The sequence below is a fragment of the Leiobunum rupestre genome, chromosome 4 (genome assembly GCF_980474605.1).
Source record: "Leiobunum rupestre chromosome 4, qqLeiRupe1.1.hap1, whole genome shotgun sequence".
NCBI classification, from domain to species: Eukaryota; Metazoa; Arthropoda; class Arachnida; order Opiliones; family Sclerosomatidae; genus Leiobunum; species Leiobunum rupestre.
Genome location: NC_143387.1, coordinates 30,730,533 through 30,750,775, shown reverse-complemented (window position 1 = coordinate 30,750,775; position 20,243 = coordinate 30,730,533). Strand labels below are relative to the sequence as shown.

The 20,243-nt window shown below is 36.2% G+C and overlaps 1 pseudogene; it reads left to right on the top strand.

Moving 5' to 3' along the window:
- Nucleotides 1–13,192: 13,192 nt before the first annotated feature.
- On the top strand, nucleotides 13,193–17,803 carry LOC149947459 (uncharacterized; annotated as a pseudogene).
- The last annotated feature ends 2,440 nt before the right edge of the window (nucleotides 17,804–20,243 follow it).

Sequence of the window (20,243 nt, the reverse complement as noted above, 5' to 3'; positions counted from 1 at the left end):
TTAAAAGCATGTTATTTGTTTTGATTTATTACTATTTTAATGAAGTATTAAATGTTGGAAAATTTATTCAAAATTCTTTTAATTTTAACGGTCTTAATCAAAGTCATACATCTTAAAAAATATTTTAACATTAATTTTAAAATATCACAAATACTTTTTCACTATGTTATTTTTCACTAGATTATTTTTGGCAACTAATTAAATGAAAAAAAAAGGAAAATGTCATATAAGACAACCTTGTTAAAATGTTTTTGGTTAAATACATTTAAGAGAAAAATATTCATGTATTTTGGATATTGAGTAAATAATTGGCAAATTTTATCGGTAAAATTTTTTACAACACCCTTTTCTTTACTTATACTAATTAACTTTCAAAATTATTGACATCGTTTAAGAATGTATTGGACGGAATTACCAAACCACCATAACTTAATTGAGTAACCCATGAAGGAATGGTATACGAGTGGTCGTTTAGAGTGTTTGAAGAACATTTCAGATCAATATTGGGGTATTTCTCCACAAATTTTTTTGCCACCCAACCAGCTAAATATTCCATGTCACCTTCCTCTTGTGGGGACAAATTTTTTTCGCCATTCTCTTTAGTTTTATTGTTTGTTTTGGGCGAATAGTTATCATTTTGTACATGTTTACTATTTTTTGGGGGTGAGGTAAATATTTCTTTAGACATTTGACTTGGTCTTAATATTACACAATTTGTGAGGTTCGTTAACTTTGGGTTTTTTTTAATAGGAGAATGAGTGGGAGAAACTACATTATTAATACTACATATTGAATGTACATTAATGTCATTTGAAAGTAAGGACGGAATGTCATCAATATTTTCCATTATGTCTTCGTCATCTACTATTATATCAGATTGCTTGAGAACATTTGTAACAAAGTATTCATCGCAGGATTGAGACACAGAGTTAACATTTGATTTCACTATTCCTGGATTTTTACCAAGAACGATCATCCTAATCCTGTAAAAGGCATTTATAGGAGTAGGATGATCGTCCAACCCTCCTCTCGTTCTCAATTGAGAAAAAAAGTTTTCTAAGCAATCCTGATTTAACCGATGGGTCAATATGTATTTAATTCCATACTTATTTTTTAAATCATAATAAAGACCTTTAAGGGATTTGTTCGATATTATAATACTTTTCTGGAAAATTTGCAGAATCCCGTTTTTTTTCCCATCACAGACCATAGCATTCATTGTGTATGACATTTTATCTAAAATTTCATTTTGAGCTGAAAATTAATACCATAACCACATTTGGATTCTGGGGTGTCATATTTAACAAAGCTGTTCATAACATCGAACCAACTATTTACTGTTTCTATAAACTCTGCTGTTTCATTACAGAGCCCCATTCTCTTAACAGCTGTTGCCACGTTGTGCGATAGAAGTTCAGCTGCTAGCCTAACGTTCTGTCTTTGCGTTTTAACACAGTTGAAATGCAGATTGGTTAGCTTTGGGCACATTTTTATTTCACCGACATCACTTTTAAACATTGTAAGGACTGGTTCTTTGGATATCTTTTGGTCGTCGAGTATAAAACCAGTATCCAAAAACCAGTTTCGTATTAATTTCAAGAGATGTGGAGCGTCAGCAAAACAGTAAATTTTTTCATTACAATCTGCCGGATTTGAAAACCAAGTTCTGTTAACAGAGATCCCCAATTCCCTCCACAATCCCTGATTCCCGCCACCCATATCGTTGACACAAGCAACCACCTCAAATCCAGCTTTTTTCAAATCAATAATGGCAGCTGAGAGAATAGATTTTGTCATTTTTTGACCCAGTCCTAAATATATTGGCTGTTTCCAGCTGTAGAACAAACCGCGCGCCATTATGACTTGAAGCTGGGAATGAGGTCCAATTACTTGGTCATCTTTAACGTTATATTCTAAAACAGATTTGACCTTCACCTCGTCAAAAGTCAGAACCACTAGCTTCTCTTTAACATTCATTGTTGCCCATTTGCTCTCATAATGTTTATTACATCATGCAGTAATCCCTGACTAAAATCTAGTTTGACTGCATAGCGTTTTAAGGTCGAAATGTGAGGCAATGGATAATGTAGCTTTTCTCGGAGATATACAGGGTCTTTTTTTTTGCTCGGAAAAGTGTTTTTTTTCAAAAACTATTTATAGTACCGATTTCCAATTTGGAAGGTCAATTCTCTATACCGGGGGACATCAGTTTGAGAAATTTGAGCGTTTTCGGTAATGTTTTTCACCAATTTTGAAAAATTATTTTTCGACCACTAGGTGCGAGATAAAAAATTTCTATTATAAAGTTGTAGGCCGTCATCGAAAACCCTTAAAAATTGTTCACTCGACGAAAAAAAACTTATTTATCAGTGAAAATTCGAGCTTGAAAAATTTACAAGTTGGTGAAGCCAAATTACGATTGTTTGAAACGATAATTGAAAAGGGAACAAGTCTAATACAAACGTAGTAGAGTTTTCACACTTGAAAAAATGTACACGTTTGGTTTTTAAATGCAGATATTTTATTCACATAAATTTTTACAAAACATTTTCAATAATATCACCATTGGCTGCAACACAGGTTTGTGCGCGGACAATTAAGTTCTCAAACGCTTTCTCTACCATTTCTGGTGTGACGTCTCGGCAAGCACTGATTATTCGTCTAATGAGTTCCTCCCTAGTTTCAATGGGCGTGGCGTATACCTTTGTTTTAACGAATCCCCAGAGAAAATAATCCAGCGGTGTTAGGTCAGGTGACCTTGCTGGCCAATGCACTGGACCATTTCTCCCTATCCACCTTTCAGGAAACTCGTTGAGGTGCTCAGTTACTTGCCGGGAAAAATGCGGAGGGGCGCCATCTTGCTGAAACCACAACTGACGTCTTTCAGCCAATGGAAGGTCGTCGATTGCGTCACTCAGTTCGTTCTGTAGAAAATGTAAATACCTTTGGCCGTTGAGGTTCGTCGGCAGGAAAAAGGGACCAATCAAACGGTTTCCAACAAGTCCAACCCAAACATTGACCCGTTCAAATTGAACCTGGTGATGATATTCAAAACCCCAATGTGGGTTGATGTCAGACCAAAGATGGCTGTTTTGATGATTAAAGTGCCCATCTCTAGAAAATGACGCTTCGTCGGAGAACAAAACATGGCGCAAAAATTGTCTATCTTCTTGGACAGCATTTAGTAACCAGTTGCTAAATTCATAACGTCTTTGATGGTCTCCGTCAATTAGTCCTTGGTGGAGCGTAGCTCTGTATGGGTGATAGCGATTCTTACGAAGAATTTTCCACACACGATTTGCAGAACAACCCAAATCAGCAGCGGCGTTAGCGCAACTGTGACGAGGATATGCCACAAAGTACGCGAGTACATTGTTCTCGAAGTCTAAATCCGGTTGACCCAATCCGCGAAACCTAGGTTGCAAGTTACCAAATTGATTGAAATCGTGAATTGCTCGTCTTACTGTATTTACAGATGGTGCTCCATTTGGATGTCTTTCTGCGAAGATTTCAGTCACTCTTCTAAGGTTTTGCGCTGCTTCTCCATAGTAAATGGCAATTATCTCGGTACGCTCAGCTACTGAATAACGAGGCATTGTTCGAAATATTATCAAACACTGATAATAATCTCCCAAAGTTTTCCTTTAAATACCCAATGCATGTTTAGGATTGACCTATAGCCTCGTGTTTTTTAAATCCGGTCGTTTTTTTAACCAAAGTTTCAACTGGATTAGGTAATTCGGTTTCAATTATCGTTTCAAACAATCGTAATTTGGCTTCACCAACTTGTAAATTTTTCAAGCTCGAATTTTCACTGATAAATAAATTGTTTTTCGTCGAGTGAACATTTTTTAAGGGTTTTCGATGACGGCCTACAACTTTATAATAGAAATTTTTTATCTCGCACCTAGTGGTCGAAAAATAATTTTTCAAAATTGGTGAAACACATTACCGAAAACGCTCAAATTTCTCAAACTGATGTCCCCCGGTATAGAGAATTGACCTTCCAAATTTGAAATCGGTACTATAAATAGTTTTTGAAAAAAAAACACTTTTCCGAGCAAAAAAAAAGACCCTGTATATAGCTTGGTTTGCCCAAATACCTTAATGCAAATGCATTAGCTAAATCATCATCACCCCATTTGACTTTTCTCTTTCCCATTATCATTCTCATTTGACATGGAGTAAAAACTTTTCCAAGTAAAGCTTGAAAATGGCTATTCTGCTTTTCTAGCAAAATATTCCTTCTATTAAGCAATTTGATTTGATTTTTAAGCCGGCGGTTTGAATATGTTAAATCAAAAAGTTTATATTTCATGTCACAAATTGTTTTATCTTTTCTACGCAGTCTTTTACGGAGGTTACTTTCCCTTTTTTCTGACCTTTTCCTCCAATTTTTAAGTTTTCCTATTATTTCTATTGCATTACAGTTACAACTAACTACTGGGGTTAGTTAAAGAACAAAGGTTAGTTGGCGATGACACAGTTGGTGATATAGAGAGAAAGCTAGTAGTTATTAGAGTTGATGTCTAACGAGCAAACTTGGTAATCAGTTGGTACATTCAATAATGAGCTAGTTTCATTTAAGTTTGGTGTAGAAAATAACTTTGTACTATATGGGTTTGATGGTAATTCCTTAGAATTCAAAGTTGGTAACAAATCATTAAAATCTAAATTTTGAAAATAATTTTTAAATGTATTATTTCTAATAGGGGTGGACTGACAACCATTAAAATCTTTGAAAATTGAGCTATTGCAATTATAGGCACGAGTTGAGATATGAGGTGAATCACTCTCTTTAAAATAGGAACTCTTGGAAGTATCACAAATAGAATTTGAATTTCCATTTTCTTTTGAAAGTTCATGTGGTTTATCCGTAGACAAGGAACTTTTGGTATTATTATCACAAGTAAAGGTTGTGTTCCCTTTTTCACTAGAGTTTTCTTTTGGATCTTGTTGGTTTATTGAAGACCTAATGTTCAAGGAATTTTGGTTGTTATCACAAGTGGAATTTAAGATCTTTTCACTACAGGTGTCTTTCAGAATTTCTTGGTTTTCAGTAGGCTGTATATCACAAGATACATTTGATATTGGGTTTTCATTAGAGCATTCTTCAGTAGTTAGATTATATTCGGGGGGTAGAAGTTCATCTGGGGTTGATTTTTCACTGGAAATGGTCTCAACCTAAAAATTGATTAATGTTATGTTTAATATTTTAATGAAAAAATGATTAATTTTTTAAAACCTCTTGATCACTTGATTTTCGCCTGTCTCTTGATTTTCTTCCCATGGTTTGGCATGCGGCTTCATTGATTGGTAAGTTGATTGAGGGGATAGCCGATGGTATTAATAACTTCTTTGATTTATAATTCATTAAGTCTGCCATCAAATTTCTTTGAAAGTCTTGTTCGATGAAATGCTCTGAACATATCCTGGCACATTTTAAATTTAGGTTGTCTCGTAAAGATCCACATACCTTTATCCATTTCTGTCGGATATTTATTTCGGATGGAAATCGATGGTATGACACATTCTTACCCCTAAAAAAATTACTACACCCAGAAACTGAGCAGCGTTGACCTGGCATTATCCTAAATCAATGGCGAAACGTGGTCTCTAAATTCAAAATAATCAAGTCAAATTAAGGCTTCAAAGTTAAGACTCGGCAATAACTAATACTAATTTACAACAGATTATTCAATAAAATCACTAAGCTTGCAAATTACCACTATAACCTATATAATACTCGAAGCTATTTACTACATTAAAAATTAAAAAAATTTATATTTACCTGCGTTTGAATTATAAATTGGTTAGCCATGATGACAATCCATCGTCCGACGGTCCGCAAGGTTCGTAAAATACTGCGTATAATAGACGGTCCGAATGGGTAAAATCCCAACTTCTGCTACACGCCACTCGCCGATTTTGTTGTGGTACCCCAAAATCAAGGTTCGTAAAATACTGCGACTACGCGAAGGCTCGTTTATTCGGCAGTGGCATCCACTGACGTCATGAAAGGGGAAACACCGGTTGTTTGCCTCCCTTTTTTTGCGCGCCGATCTCTCGTTCCCCAGAACCGGCTCTATAAGCCAACCTTATTATACGCAGTATTTTACGAACCTTGCCTCGCGCTACGGCCTAAAGAGAGGTGCTAGAAATAAGGACTAGTTCGGAAATTTCACTACGCTCTCCTGGGATGGCCTTGAACTTCAACAAATTAGAAAAAGACCCGCGGTTATTCGACCAGTTTGCAAACTCTTTGAAAATACCAAATACTTTTTCCCTATCTTTTCGAATATTCGACTATTTGATCAAAAAATTCGACTGTTCGCGAACTTTTCCAAGCGCTATTCGATTCGACGAATCGAATATTCGATTTGGTATTCGATCGAATTATTTGGTCTGACCAAATATGTTGCACACCCCTACCAAGAAGGTGTTATTGACATGATAGGAGTTGTACGAGCAGATATTTGTCAACAAAATCGATTTATTACTAACCTGATAGACCTAAATTTCAAGTTTATCAAAAGCTCAAACGAGTTTTGTTTACTCACAGACGGTGAAAAATGCAAAGTCATTTTCACACACGCATCAATGTTTTTCAGAAATGTTAGATTGACGCCAGAGATTATGTTATCCCACGCTAAAACATATTTAGGTAACCAAAAATGTAGAGTCTGAAGAAAATTGTGATTTTTGGTGGTTTCCCTCTGGTGGGTGGTTCGTTTTTTAGGAGATCTTAAATTTAATTAACTTAACCGGACTGAAATAGCTAAGCTAATTTTTTAGTGATTGCGATAAATGATGAGAGAAGAGAAGTATTTATTAATAACTGATTTGGTTTTGTTACAAGGTTTTGCTTTGGCAAATTGTCTCATTTGGAGACCGACTAAACTTAACGTCTTTTTTGAAGACTATACCTGTGCAAGGCCCGTCGATTTCGACGAAACCTCGCTCGTTTCCTGCCCCCTATGGTCAATCTCGACCATGGAAAATTCCGGACCGAAAAAGTGGGGTTTTGAAATCGTCTAGTGACGTGGTATCTCCAAAAAAATCCGGACCCTGCTTTATTTCCTTTTTTCCCCGCTTGAGGAATTTGGCTCTGACGGAGATGTTTTGAAAATAGTGAGGAGCGACCCGAGAGAGACTAATGACAGGTATTCATACGCGAACTAAGATATTCGGGCCTTCGTGGACGTGGTTTTGGTTCTAGTATTTTAATATTTATTTAATTATAATGATGTTAATGAACGAGTTTAATTCAAATAAAAAACGGAAACGTGATGATACGAAAATATCTCTTGTTGGCGAATTAGATAAGTGGGAAAAGGCAAAAAACTGTGGTGTAGTACTAAGGTTTATCAAAATGCTCCAGTGAAACCAAGGCCCTAAGAAATTAGCTTCGATTCATCTAGCGTTTTTTTACAAAATTCGATGAAACTAGTAAATAATAATTTAAAAAATTACGAACACACTACTACCAAAAGACCTTATCACTCAAATGAATTTTTCGTTAAACATTTGTTGTTCACTAAACTAAATCTCAATAAAGATTAATGAAATTTGAAAACTTCCTACGAGCTCAGCTATAACACTAACCAAGACCACGCTGGATTTCGTCATACAAAAATCTCAACACAGCGGTGCCTGTTTACGTCTTCGCGAACTTGAGAAAAAGTAGTTCTACGCGCCAAATTTCGTTAATGACGTCACGGATGACGTTTTTCAAAACCCCACTTTCCAGCCCCTTTAACTCTGCGGAGTTGGTCCCCCATTTACGCAAACGCATTCCGGCTTTGTTTAGGGTTCTAGCTGCTGCGCCTACAGAGATTTCGTAAGCCTCATTGTGGTCTTTTCCCCCACTGACTAAATCATCAACGTAAATATCATTTTCTAGTTTTTCTTTGACTATCGAGTCTATACCTTTGGTTTGTTGCAAATGAAATTTGATCGTACATGCAGATAGTAAGAACGGGAAGCTGTAACTCCGAATGGCACTCTAGCCATTCGTAAAACTACAATTTGCGTAGGGTCTATCTTTCCATTTACCTCCCGGACCCACAGAAATCTGACCGCGTCCCGATCTACTTCGTCCAATTCAATTTGTAGAAATGCCTTTTCAATATCGGCAACAATGGCAACTTTGTTGGTCCTGAATTTTAAAATTAATAAAATAATTCTATATTTAAGTTGGGTCCAGGGGCAATGCAATCGTTTAAAGAGGGACTACCGCATGACCCGTCTAGTACGACACGTAATTTCGTGGTGGCCACATTTTCGCGAACCACACCTTGGTGGGGCAGGTAATTAGTGCCGGGTTTTTTATTTCAACTTCTTTGGCGGGACTATTTCAGCAACGACGGTCTCTAAATACCCGTCTATGACCTTTTTGTACTCTAATTAACCCTCCCATTCTTTTTTGCGCGACCTTGAAATTATCGGGAAGAGTTTCTCTGTCTACTCGCCAGGGGAATTTTACAGTGTACCTGTCCCCATCAAATTTCGTTTCTTTGAAAAATGAATTGACAATAGCGTCACCTGATTTTTCTTGTAATTCGCGGCTATCTATTCCTAAATTTTCAAGTTCCCAAAACGACTTTAGCGTTTCATTTACCATTTTGTGGCCCAATGAAACTAGCATTGTTGATATGGACAGCACCTGACTGTCATACTTTTTTCCCTACGACCCCCTGAACGGTCCAACCTAATTTGGTTTCTACAGCTACCAAATTTTCTCCGATTCTTTCATTGTGGCCGGAAGCTAGCTTCCAGTAGAAATCGCTCCCGATGAGTACGTCTAAAGCGTCTCCAGAGCCCCCCTTTCCGTCTGCTATTTGTAACCCTTTCGATTGCATCCAAGTTTTTACATCCGCACTGTCCATTTTTTCGACTGCGCGACAGATATATGGAACCTCTACTGCCCTATAATTTCGACACTGAGGTCTGGGTTTTCGCGATTTTCTAATTTTAATCGTACTATTTTGCAGGTCCTTCTTTCGGGGATTTTGCTACCAAAAGCGTAAACGTTTAATACTCTTTTTCCTAATTCTGGAAGATTTAATTTTTTGGAAATACTTTCGGTGACGAATGTGCCTTGACTCCCCCCGTCTAGAAGACATCTGGCCGTTACGGTATTGTTCAGTGTGACAGGGTTCTTTACCACTGCCAGTGCTGTTTGGAGTAATACTACCCCCTCTTCGTTCCCCGCGCCTATTGTATTGACTACTGATCCTACTTTGACTTCGCTAGTTTCGTCAGTCATATTTTCTCTTTTAGGAATATTAACGGGATTTTCCCGGCATACTGCAAAATTGTGTTTTTGCCAGCAATTTTTTTTTGAACTACAATTATTTAACCCGTGGCCATAGCGAAGACAAATATAGCACCTGTAACTTTCCCTCAACATAGTCCTTTTTGTTCTAATGTATGATGGGTACAATTAATACTATTGTGCGTTTCATTTTTGCAAAAAATACAATACTGATTTCCACCCGGCCTTTTAACCTGGGTAGCTAGCGCTAGCGCGGAAGGGGTAGTGGTTTTGTTTTCATGCCTATAATTTTCGTGAGAATGATTTTCAACTCTCGATTTATCTTTAACTGGGCCTTTCTTCCCCCCGAGCATCACTGCACTGTGAAAAAAAATATGTCTATTTCATTCCAAATAAGGTATTTTACGTTGCGTCCCCAGACGACCCTTTTAAAGTGCAAAATAAAACCTTTCTATGAAAGTATTATAAAATACCTTTACATAAAGGAATAGTTTTGAACCATGAGTTACACATAAGTATCATTTAAAATATTTTAGAAAACCTTATTTTGGGATTTTTAAATACCTTTAAAAGGTATAGTTTTGAAGCATGAGGTACACATAAGTACCATTTAAAGTATTTTAGAAACCTTATTTTGGGATTTTTAAACACCTTTAAAAGGTATAGTTTTGTAGCATGAGGTACACATAAGTACCATTTAAAGTATTTTAGAAACCTTATTTTGGAATTTTTAAATACCGTTATAGGATTAGTTTATAACCTTTTTAAGCAAATCGTATCATTTCGAACCTTTCGAAGTCTTAACCAATACTTTAAAAGGTTTTATAAAAAGTCCCTTGGAAAAAATGGTATTAATTTGTACCTTTCTAAGTCTCAAAAAAAGCCCTTTAAAGGTTTCATGAAAATCCCATTGGAAAAAAGGTATCATGCGAAGCCAATTAAGGTGTTCATTTTTGCCTTTTATGGAATTCAATCTAGCGTTGAAAATAGAATGAAGTACCTTAAAAGGTACTATAAAATACTCTATTAAAAAAAGGTATTATTTCATCAAACTAAAGTTCTGAAATTATCCTTTGTATTTGACAAAACTATACTAGAAAATTAATGTTTACGAAAATAGTATTTCCCAATTTAGAAGATTAAGATTTAACACATTTTTTTAAAATCATTTCAAATTTATCTTTCAATAGTACATCTTATTTTCAAAAAAACCTAGTTACATTTCTCGTGGGTTATGCACGTAGCCTAATAGTTTGTGGCAATTTTGTCGAGTTTGTTTCTATTTCTAAAACAACTTTCTGTATAAATTACAATGTTTTTGCCAATTTTGGAGAGTATAGTAGGTCATGAAAAGGGTGACAAACCCTTTAATCACACTTCCTGATGAAATTTCTGCAGTTTCTAAAATTACTTTAACTGATTTGTCCAAAAAGGCAGTTTTGTCAACATATACCACTGCATGTTTATTGCTTGGAGCCTAAAAAAAGCAATTATTGCAATAATATGTCAAATAATATAACGAAATAAATTGTACTTACATTGAAAGTAAATAGAAAATTAGGCTCTTCCTTGAAAAACAATGGTAGTAGCATTATTATAGTTACTTCCAAATAGTTGAAAATTTTTACCTGCAATTTTTTCTTCAGTTACAAAGTCTTTCTTTGCTAATAGCTGTTCATATAATTTTTTTAAAAAGGTTTGACTTTTTTGTTAAATGAAATATTTTTGGTAAGCGGTTGGTATTACGACCTTCGCCCCGCGCCTATATCGATTCTTATTTACGATACGTGGCAGTGCGTTGATGGTAATAAGTAAAAGAAAGAAGATGATAGCGGACAGTGATTAGGATACTCAATGAAATTCTCGATTGAAATGTCTTTATTGATATATAAAATAACACAAAAGATCAACAAAATGAACAAAAAGTTAAAAATGGGATCTCTTCTTACTCAAATCTGGTGTATCCTCGGGATACCTGGTGGCCATGATTGTGGTAATAACGCTTAACAATGGGGGCGATTAAATAAAATAGAGAGAGAAACTTGCGTTAAGCGCTTAAATTTACTATTACTAAGATTTAATAAAATTATTGGGGAGAGCTCAAAACTATACTGGTGGCGAGGTAAAAATCTGTTAAGATACTTTTGGGGTTAGGGGTTTGGCTTTTATACGGGTTGGAATAAAGGGGTATTGTTCGGGGCTCTCGACACGGGGCTTTTCCCGTTCTTGGGACAGGATATTGACAAAACACTCTTAACTTGGTATTGAAGGAATTATTGGGGAGTATTGATTTAACAGGGTTTTAAGGGCTCTAGACTCAATCTTTTAACCTGTCGTGGATTAGCGTATATTCTTAAACGTAGTTTTTTCGTTTAAGGGGATAGTAAGGGGGGGTTTTCAAGGAAATTTTCAACGTTACGGTTTCGCTGTCATGGGATTTGGTCTTCTTTTCGCTGGCTCTTTTTCTTGATGTCTCGAATATCTGGTTCTTCGTGGCTGCTCTTCGATTTACGGGATTCCGGGTGACGGGAGCTTCCGGGTTACGGGGTTCCGGATTACGCAAGACACACGCCCACGCTTATGATACTTCGACGACAGTGGATTTGGAGGGGTGCCTTTAGTTGACTCGATCTGCTGATAGTTTTTCCATCACGGGAAAAAACGTTCTTGGATTCTGGGATTCATTTGAAATTAAACGCGATGGGCATTTCGCCTCTTTTGGGTTGTGCATTATGCATCTTTTATTGGGACATCGGGGACTACGTTCTTGGGATATCGCGGCCTAAGCCCGGGCTGGGTTGTGGATCTCTTCTAGTTCCGGACCTCTTCCTGTTAGAATCTAACTTTTTCCTTGGCGTTCTCTGGTTTTGTTCTTCTTCCGTTTAGGGGGGTGGAAAAATCGGGTGTCGGAAGTGTAGGCTTGGTAGTGTATTTTTCTGGTGGTCACGTCTTCTCGGGGTTTGGAAGGCGTGGTTATTATACTGGAGGGGTCTCTGTTTCTACCCCTTTTGGATGACTGTTTATTTTTCGTCCTTGGCAACTAAATTTCGGGGATTTTTCCAGAGCCGAATATGACCTTTCACACTGTAAGGCAGGGGTGAGGTCGGCCGCTATATAGTTTGCATGAGAAGGGGGGGGGGATTCGGACGCTCTTTTCTGTTTGGAACTGTCGCCTCATGGTGCAATCTGGCCTTCTGAGTTTCTTATCTATTTTTCTGGGCGCCGGATTGTCTATCTTGGGGAAAGTAACATGAAGGTGGGACAATGAGTAGAATAGATTCGCTAAATTATGGTTTTAAATAGACTTTTCCGTTTTATGGGTTTTTTAATTTAATTTTAATATTTATAATTTTAAAATTAAATCTAGTTTCTGGGATTTTTCTGGGGATTTCTAACTATACCACGCATGACATACCAAGTATCGAAGGAGTTATTTAAGTTTATTAAAGGATTTTTAATCCATTGGGGACTTTTGATTAAACCTGTGTTATATTATGGAGAATTATTCAAATATAGTTTTCGCATGGAATATCATTGAGTTGGGAATAATACTATCTAGAGCCCCAGTTCAAATTTTCCCCATAGGCTTTAACACAGCGTTAGTGAAGATAGGAACGAAAATCGTGGGAGGGTTATCAACTACGACAAAAGCCACCTATGAGCGAAAAATGCAACTATTTAAATGAAAACTTCTTCGATGGCCCCTGCCGCCACCTATTAGCGACTTTGTGAACTATTATAATTTTAACTTTTGAATTGAAGAGGGAAAGCGACGCGTTTTTAAGAAAACTTTTGAAAACGCGTTTTTTAAATTAAAGTCATGTATATCTGAAAACTCTTTATTAACACAATAAAGGTTTCTTTTGTGAGTTCTTTACTTTTTTTTCATCGATTTTGAGTGAAATTTTAAGCATAATGGGTAGGAAATGTGCAGTTTCGTCTTGCGAAAATAATGGAAGAAACAAAAACGTTTCTTGGCATAAGTAGAAGTAGCACTAATATTCCAAAAAAATAGAAGACATTTTTATTCTAAATTATTCAAAATTACAAAAAGGTTTCCAGGTAAAGTGAATCCTTTGTTGCAAAAAAGGCTCACAGCCATTGGAAGATCAGACTGGGTTCCAAACGCAACAGATGCAGTTTGATCATTTTACAGAGGAAGACTTCAGGAAAAACACCACTTTTAAAATGCTTTCAAACACCGCAACACCTTCACTTTTCTTAAATACAAATTTTAGAGCTGACATGGTACTATTTAAGAAGAAAATAAATTATTAGACCATTACTTAGATAACCTTTTACAGAAAACGTACAGTAGAAAGTGGGGTGGCGGAGTGGTTAGCACTTTCGCTTCGCAGCAAGAGGAGACGGGTACGATCCCAGCTAGTGGCACTGGGTGAAAACCCGGAACCACTCCTTCTACGTAAAGTTTGTAAGTTATCTCCCCACTGGTTAAAGGGGTTTTCCCCCGAGGTCTTCGGTTTCCCCTTCCCATATAAACTAGCTGAGGTTAACGGTAATAGTTAGTGTATATTATTTATATTTATTATTTATTTATAATCATTGTTTATTTATTTATATTCATTATTTATTTATTTATAATCAATATTTATTTATTTATATTCATTATTTATTTATTTATAATCATTATTTTTTTATTTATATTCATTATTATTTATTTGTATTCATTTTTTACATACTTTATTTAGTTTTAGTGCAATTTAATCTCTTAAAATACTCTAAATTATTTCAAAATGAAATATGATTTACCAAGAAACTTCGTTGTTTTGTTTTTTAGCTTTAAATTATAATAGTTCACAAAGTCGCTAATAGGTAGCGGCAGCGGTCATCGAAGAAATTTTCATTTAAATAGTTGCATTTTTCGATCATAGGTGGCTTTTGTCGTAGTTGATAACCCTCCCATGATTTTCGTTCCTATCTTCACTAATGCTGTGTTAGAGCCTATGGGAAAAATTTGAATTGGGGCTCTAGATAGTATTATTCCCAACTCAATGTGGAATATACGACATATTTCGAGATTTTTCTACGTGTTGGATGAGGTAGGACTGATGACGAAAAAGATTTAACAGTATCTCTGATTTAACAGCAAGATATTACTAAATATAAGAAATATTGAGTAAAAGAGAACCAAAAGAACACACAACACAACCCCAGTGAAATTTGGACAATCTAAAGTAACCAAAATCAAAAGTAAAAACTAATTTATCTGTCTAAAGCAAAACTACAACCGATAAGCAAGTTCCAAACTAATAGTAAAACTGAACTCGTAAACCTAAGTATTGTACGTGTTGGATAAGGTAGGACTGATGCCGAATTAGATTTAACGGCAAGATACTACTGAATTTTTAAAAAGTGTGCAAAGTGAAATGTGTTTTTTACGGCGAATTCAATAGGCGTTTAAATAAAAGATCATCCATCGCCGATTATAGAGTTTGTGCTACCGCTACTGGACTTATAACCTGTTTGTCTATGGTTTATCTTTATACTGCCAAAGCTGAGAATTTTCTATGCATGGATCTGGCAGCATTTTCAACAGGGGGCAAGACAGTCAGAGAGGGGTTAATTTAACCACCTATTCGCTAGAAACTAGGTACGACTTCACTGGCGCTCGATCGAAGCGAGTGCGCAACGCCGTTAGTCGCCAATACTTCGTTTACGAGTTCAGTTATACTATACATAGTTTTCACCTAGGCAAGCTTCCCCCAACTTCGATCCTGGTGTAGTGCTGCCAGGCATCGGTTGAGTCAAATAAAGCAGACGCCGCTTTTCGCGTGGTCGTAACTTTGGTACTTTTTGCCGCGTTTTCTCGTAGCGTCCAAGGCTTAGCAAACTCTACGTAGTCATTTCGGTCGAAGCTTTGTTTAACTTAATTATTATGGTTGTTTGTTTAGTATTAAATTGTAAAAGTCGTACTGAGAAGAATGAAGGTTTATCGTTTTACGTATTACCTGCCATAATTAGTGACAATGGGGCTTTTGTAAAAGAGGCTTCTATAAAAAGAAGAAATGCATGGATTAGTGCCTTAAATCTGGAGAAGTTTGCGAAACCGGATTTCGAAATTAAAACTTGGCATAGAGTTTGTAGTAAGCATTTTATCTCAGGTAATTGTTTATATTATACATTAGATAAACTTTATTAGTATCTAAAACTTTTTTCTAATAACTACCTTAGGAAAACCATCTCAACTTCATGAACATTTGCACCCTGATTGGGTACCATCACTTCATTTGGGTTATCAAACTGGTTTTTGCACTATATCACGACCCTTTAACTTTCGGGAGTGATCATCTTGTTATTTTTCTACTTTTTATCGTTTTTTCCGCAGTATAGCCATCTAGGGACCACTCCTATATTGTTTTTTTTTTGTTTAATTTCATTTCTCCGGCCTATTCTGGCAGTCCCGTAGCTTTTTTATTTTTACACACCCCGATAAGATAAGGGGTCATCTATTTATCTAGTATATAAAGCCAAGTCAGCTTTGGACAACATTGAGTTTTTCTTTAGTTTTGTTTCAATCGTGTCTTCAAGGGTTTATTGATCAGGATGTGGTATACAGCATCCGGTGACGCGGTTCGACGTGAAGGTTAAAGTGCACGGTATTTGTGCGGGTATTTCGCGTCGGATTCGTGGTTTTTCGTGATAATTCTTGGTGAAGAGAATTGTGTGCGGTTCGTTCCTTGGTTTAAGGACGGTTACTTGAAGAACGATAAGTACTTTTTAAACTATTGTTATTTTTCCATTCTTTTGTTATTTATTCTAAAGTGTATTTTGTATAAATTTAACTTAAAGATGCGGCCAACCATAGCCAATCTACTTAATTAATTACCAATCCAAAGTTACCCCTACTATAATCATTGTACACCCCAAGGAGCCCGTCATAGCCTTTAAGTATTAATTATCTACAAATAATTACCAATGTTTATATAATTACCATAACTGAATCTGTTGTCACTATAAATCCAATAATAAACCAAGAGTTCTATTTTTGCATAACTTCAATTGATTTCATTTACCTACTCTGTGACAATACCGACACTAAGGATCCCGAACAAATAAATTCGATACATACGGCACGGGGAAATAGTATTTAAATTTCCCTCGAGTTTAGTGCGTGGGTCAGATTCTCAAGGTTACATTTGGAACTTTTTGAATCTTCCCTCCCTTCCAATCTCCACGACTCCCCTAAAACCCCCCTGAAATTTATAGTGTCGTAATAACTAGTACTCCAGAATCTAAATTGTCTCGATATAACAGAGCCTTGGAACGACCCAAGAGAAAAAGATTGTTATCCACTGGTACAAAGATTGATGATTCGATGAGCTTCAACGAAGTTGACTGTATTATTGCCAATGCTAGTTTAGACGAAGGTGTTGGAACGTTTGATGAACGAGACAGGGCTTTTGCTAAAAGTATCAGTAATCCGGACAAAGAAGTGGACACTTTTAACAATTTAATGGATTTTTCCTGCCAGTGTTCCCCTTCTATTCAGACTACTGATCCTAGAAAGCTAGAAGCCGCTACCCAAACATTTGACCAATATCAAGAAGGCAAGAATAAATCTACTCAAACTGATCTAACATTAGATGACATAAATAACTTAGATAGTGCCTTTAAAGTCTATAAAGACAACCATTTTATAGATGAAAATTTTATCAAATTGGATGAGGAAAGACAGGCATATTACACTGGATTAACAACCTTTACAATTCTTATGGGTACTTTTAAATTGCTTGCTGCTCATATGAAAGTCAATGCACAATCAAAGCTGTCATTGTTTCAAGAATTTATAGTGATTCTTATGAAGCTGCGGCTAAATTTAGACATGAAAGATCTCGCTTATAGGTTTAACGTATCTACCACTACTATTTCAAGAGTTTGTGACAAATGGTTAGAAGTAATGAGTGTGAGACTTGATCCATTAATTAGATGGCCATCTAGAGAAGAGTTGTGTTTAACAATGCCAACTTGTTTTAAAAAAGCTTTTGAAAATAAAGTAGTGGTCATAATTGACTGCTTCGAGATATTTATTGAAAGGCCATCATCGTTAGATGCGAGGGCAGAGACGTGGTCTCACTATAAGCATCATAACACCATGAAATTCCTTATCGGTGTGACCCCACAAGGTTCAGTTTCATTCATTTCTATGGCATGGGGTGGACGAGCGTCAGATAAACATATAACTGAAGAATGTAAAATCCTTGAAAAATTGATTCCCGGAGATTTAATATTGGCTGATCGTGGTTTTAACATAGCCGAAAGTGTAAGCCTTTATTGTGCTAAGTAGCTGTACCAGCGTTTACGAAAGGAAAAAAACAATTATCCGCGAAAGATGTTGATTGTACCAGAAAAATAGCGAACGTACGAATTCATGTAGAGAGGGTTATTGGACATGTACGCAACAAATATAGAATTCTACAATCCACTATTCCCATTGATTACCTGCAAAGCTCACATGATGCAAAAGTTACTAAACTAGATAAAATTGTTAAATCATGTTTCATTTGATTAATGAAAAAAATTTAAGTTTCAGGTAAATAAAATTTTTATTATGCTTTACCAGTATTCTTCTTTGGTTTACAATGGGGGCAATACCAAAATGTAGATTTTGGTGCTTTACTAATACCCATACATTTAAAATGAAACCATTTAAAAGGGCAATTTTCCTCATCGCTCCCTACCATATCTCCACTAGATGTTTTTTGACAATAACAATATAACGCACTATCTTGGTTGTTATTCACAGTGTCAGTATTTTATCACAGCATTTGATTCATTGTTTCTTCCCCAATCGGTGGCATTACTTTGAAATGAACTTCCCGGATTGCAAATTAATTTAAGTAAACTGACTGAGGGGTTTGCTACATCAGTTAAATGGCAAAAATTTGGCTTCTTCATTTCGTAGCCCAGTTAAGGGTTCAGGAAGTAATATTGATTTAGGTATATATTGACTACTGTAAGGGGAAATCAATGATAATATCACAGGCTTTGAAACTGATGATGAAAGACAGTCCAAATATTCTTTTAATTCATCTTTTGTGACTTTAGGAACTTCTGGCTTTGCTTTCTTTTTAACGTTTACTACAGTAGATGGTCAGTTTTCAATTAATAAGCGATCTAGCCTCTTTTTCCTTTGATTTGAAGAAGAAAAGTCCATATCACGCGCACGCTTAAATGGAACTTGCTTTAAGTGTGGAACTAGCCACTTGTTCAGTTTCTCAGTAGACGACTGATTTTTTAAAAGTGTAACTCCAGCATCAATTAGGAACAATACTGCGGCAACATGAGAGCATGACTCCCCTAATCCCGCCATGCACGAACAATGAGCAGTTTCCACAACTCCACACTCTTTAGCAACAATCCAATTGTGAAGAGGGGGTTCGTTGGCCTTTTGCGAATGTTTTACCTAAATCAAGAAGTTAACTAAAAATCATGCCTAGGATGAACTATGTTAAGAATGGTCAAAGACTACTTTTCCTATGACGAGTACATGGTCCTCTTTAAATTTTTTTACCCAGATTTTTTCTATGTGCCCGCTGGTTAAAAACGTGGGATTTTTTAACAATAGGTACTTTTGTTTTTTTTGTGTTTTGTTTTTTTAGATGTATTATTTGAAATGACTACGTAGAGTTTGCTAAGCCTTGGACGCTACGAGAAAACGCGGCAAAAAGTACCAAAGTTACGACCACGCGAAAAGCGGCGTCTGCTTTATTTGACTCAACCGATGCCTGGCAGCACTACACCAGGATCGAAGTTGGGGGAAGCTTGCCTAGGTGAAAACTATGTATTAGTTTGGAACTTGCTTATCGGTTGTAGTTTGGCTTTAGACAGATAAATTAAGTTTTACTTTTGATTTCGGTTACTTTACCTTGTCCAAATTTCATTGCGGTTTTGTTGCTGTGCGTTCTTTTGGTTCTCTTTTACTCAATATTTCTTAAATTTTGTAATATCTTGCCGTTAAATCTATTTCGTCATCAGTCCTACCTTATCAAACACGTAGAAAAATCTCGAAATATGTCGTAATTTTCGAGGTAAAAATTAGTGGCTAGTAACAATTTTATATTTATCACATCTTTCTAAATAATAAATTGCGGTTAAAACTTTTGGCATTACTGTAATCCTTGACAAATAATAAACCTAAAAAATAAACAAAAACTAAAAGTACCTATTGTGAAAAATAACCGGTAAAGATTTACCTTCTAAAACTTAATATCCCACAATGCAAAATTTAAGCGAAATAAAGTTGAAAGGAATTTTAGAAATCCACTGATCGAGATGTGGTCATACCTCGGCGTTCGCAAGAAAACGTTTGTTGTTAGGCACCCGCCTCGCCCAGTGTTGCCAAGTTTTGAAAGTAAGATTTACCTCTCAGAAGGTAAAAATTTCCCTTTTTGGGTCAAAAATTCCCTCCATAACCCCAACCCCCTTACATTCATGAAAACTCCTCGGAAAACAGGCACAATATTTCGGGAGCGACCAAATATTTAACATTTTTAATGAAATTATAAAAATATTAAAAAAAATTACATATATGTGACAAAACGCATTAAATAAAAGACAACAAAAACCAGGCATAAGCTATAAAATTGTGTTTTGAGAGCCGCAATGGCGGAGCAGCGACTTTCAGATTTGACCTTGAGGGGATAGAAAAACCGGAATCTACTGCGCATGACGAAACTATCGCATGCTGCCTTCACTCATGGACACTGTATCTCTAACCGGACGGGAAAAGCTGTAGCTTCCACCATACAAAATCACCTGCCGCCGCCACCGTCTCTCTGTAAAGGGGGGGGGGGGGGGGTTCAAGAATTTTTAAAGTTTCGGGGCTGTCAAGGCCATATAATTCGTCACGTGGTCGAAAAAACGTTCTTTATCGTTTGAATACGACACCTGGTGAAATAAATTCAAATTATTCTGAGAATTATGGGAAATCGAATTTTCCCAAGAG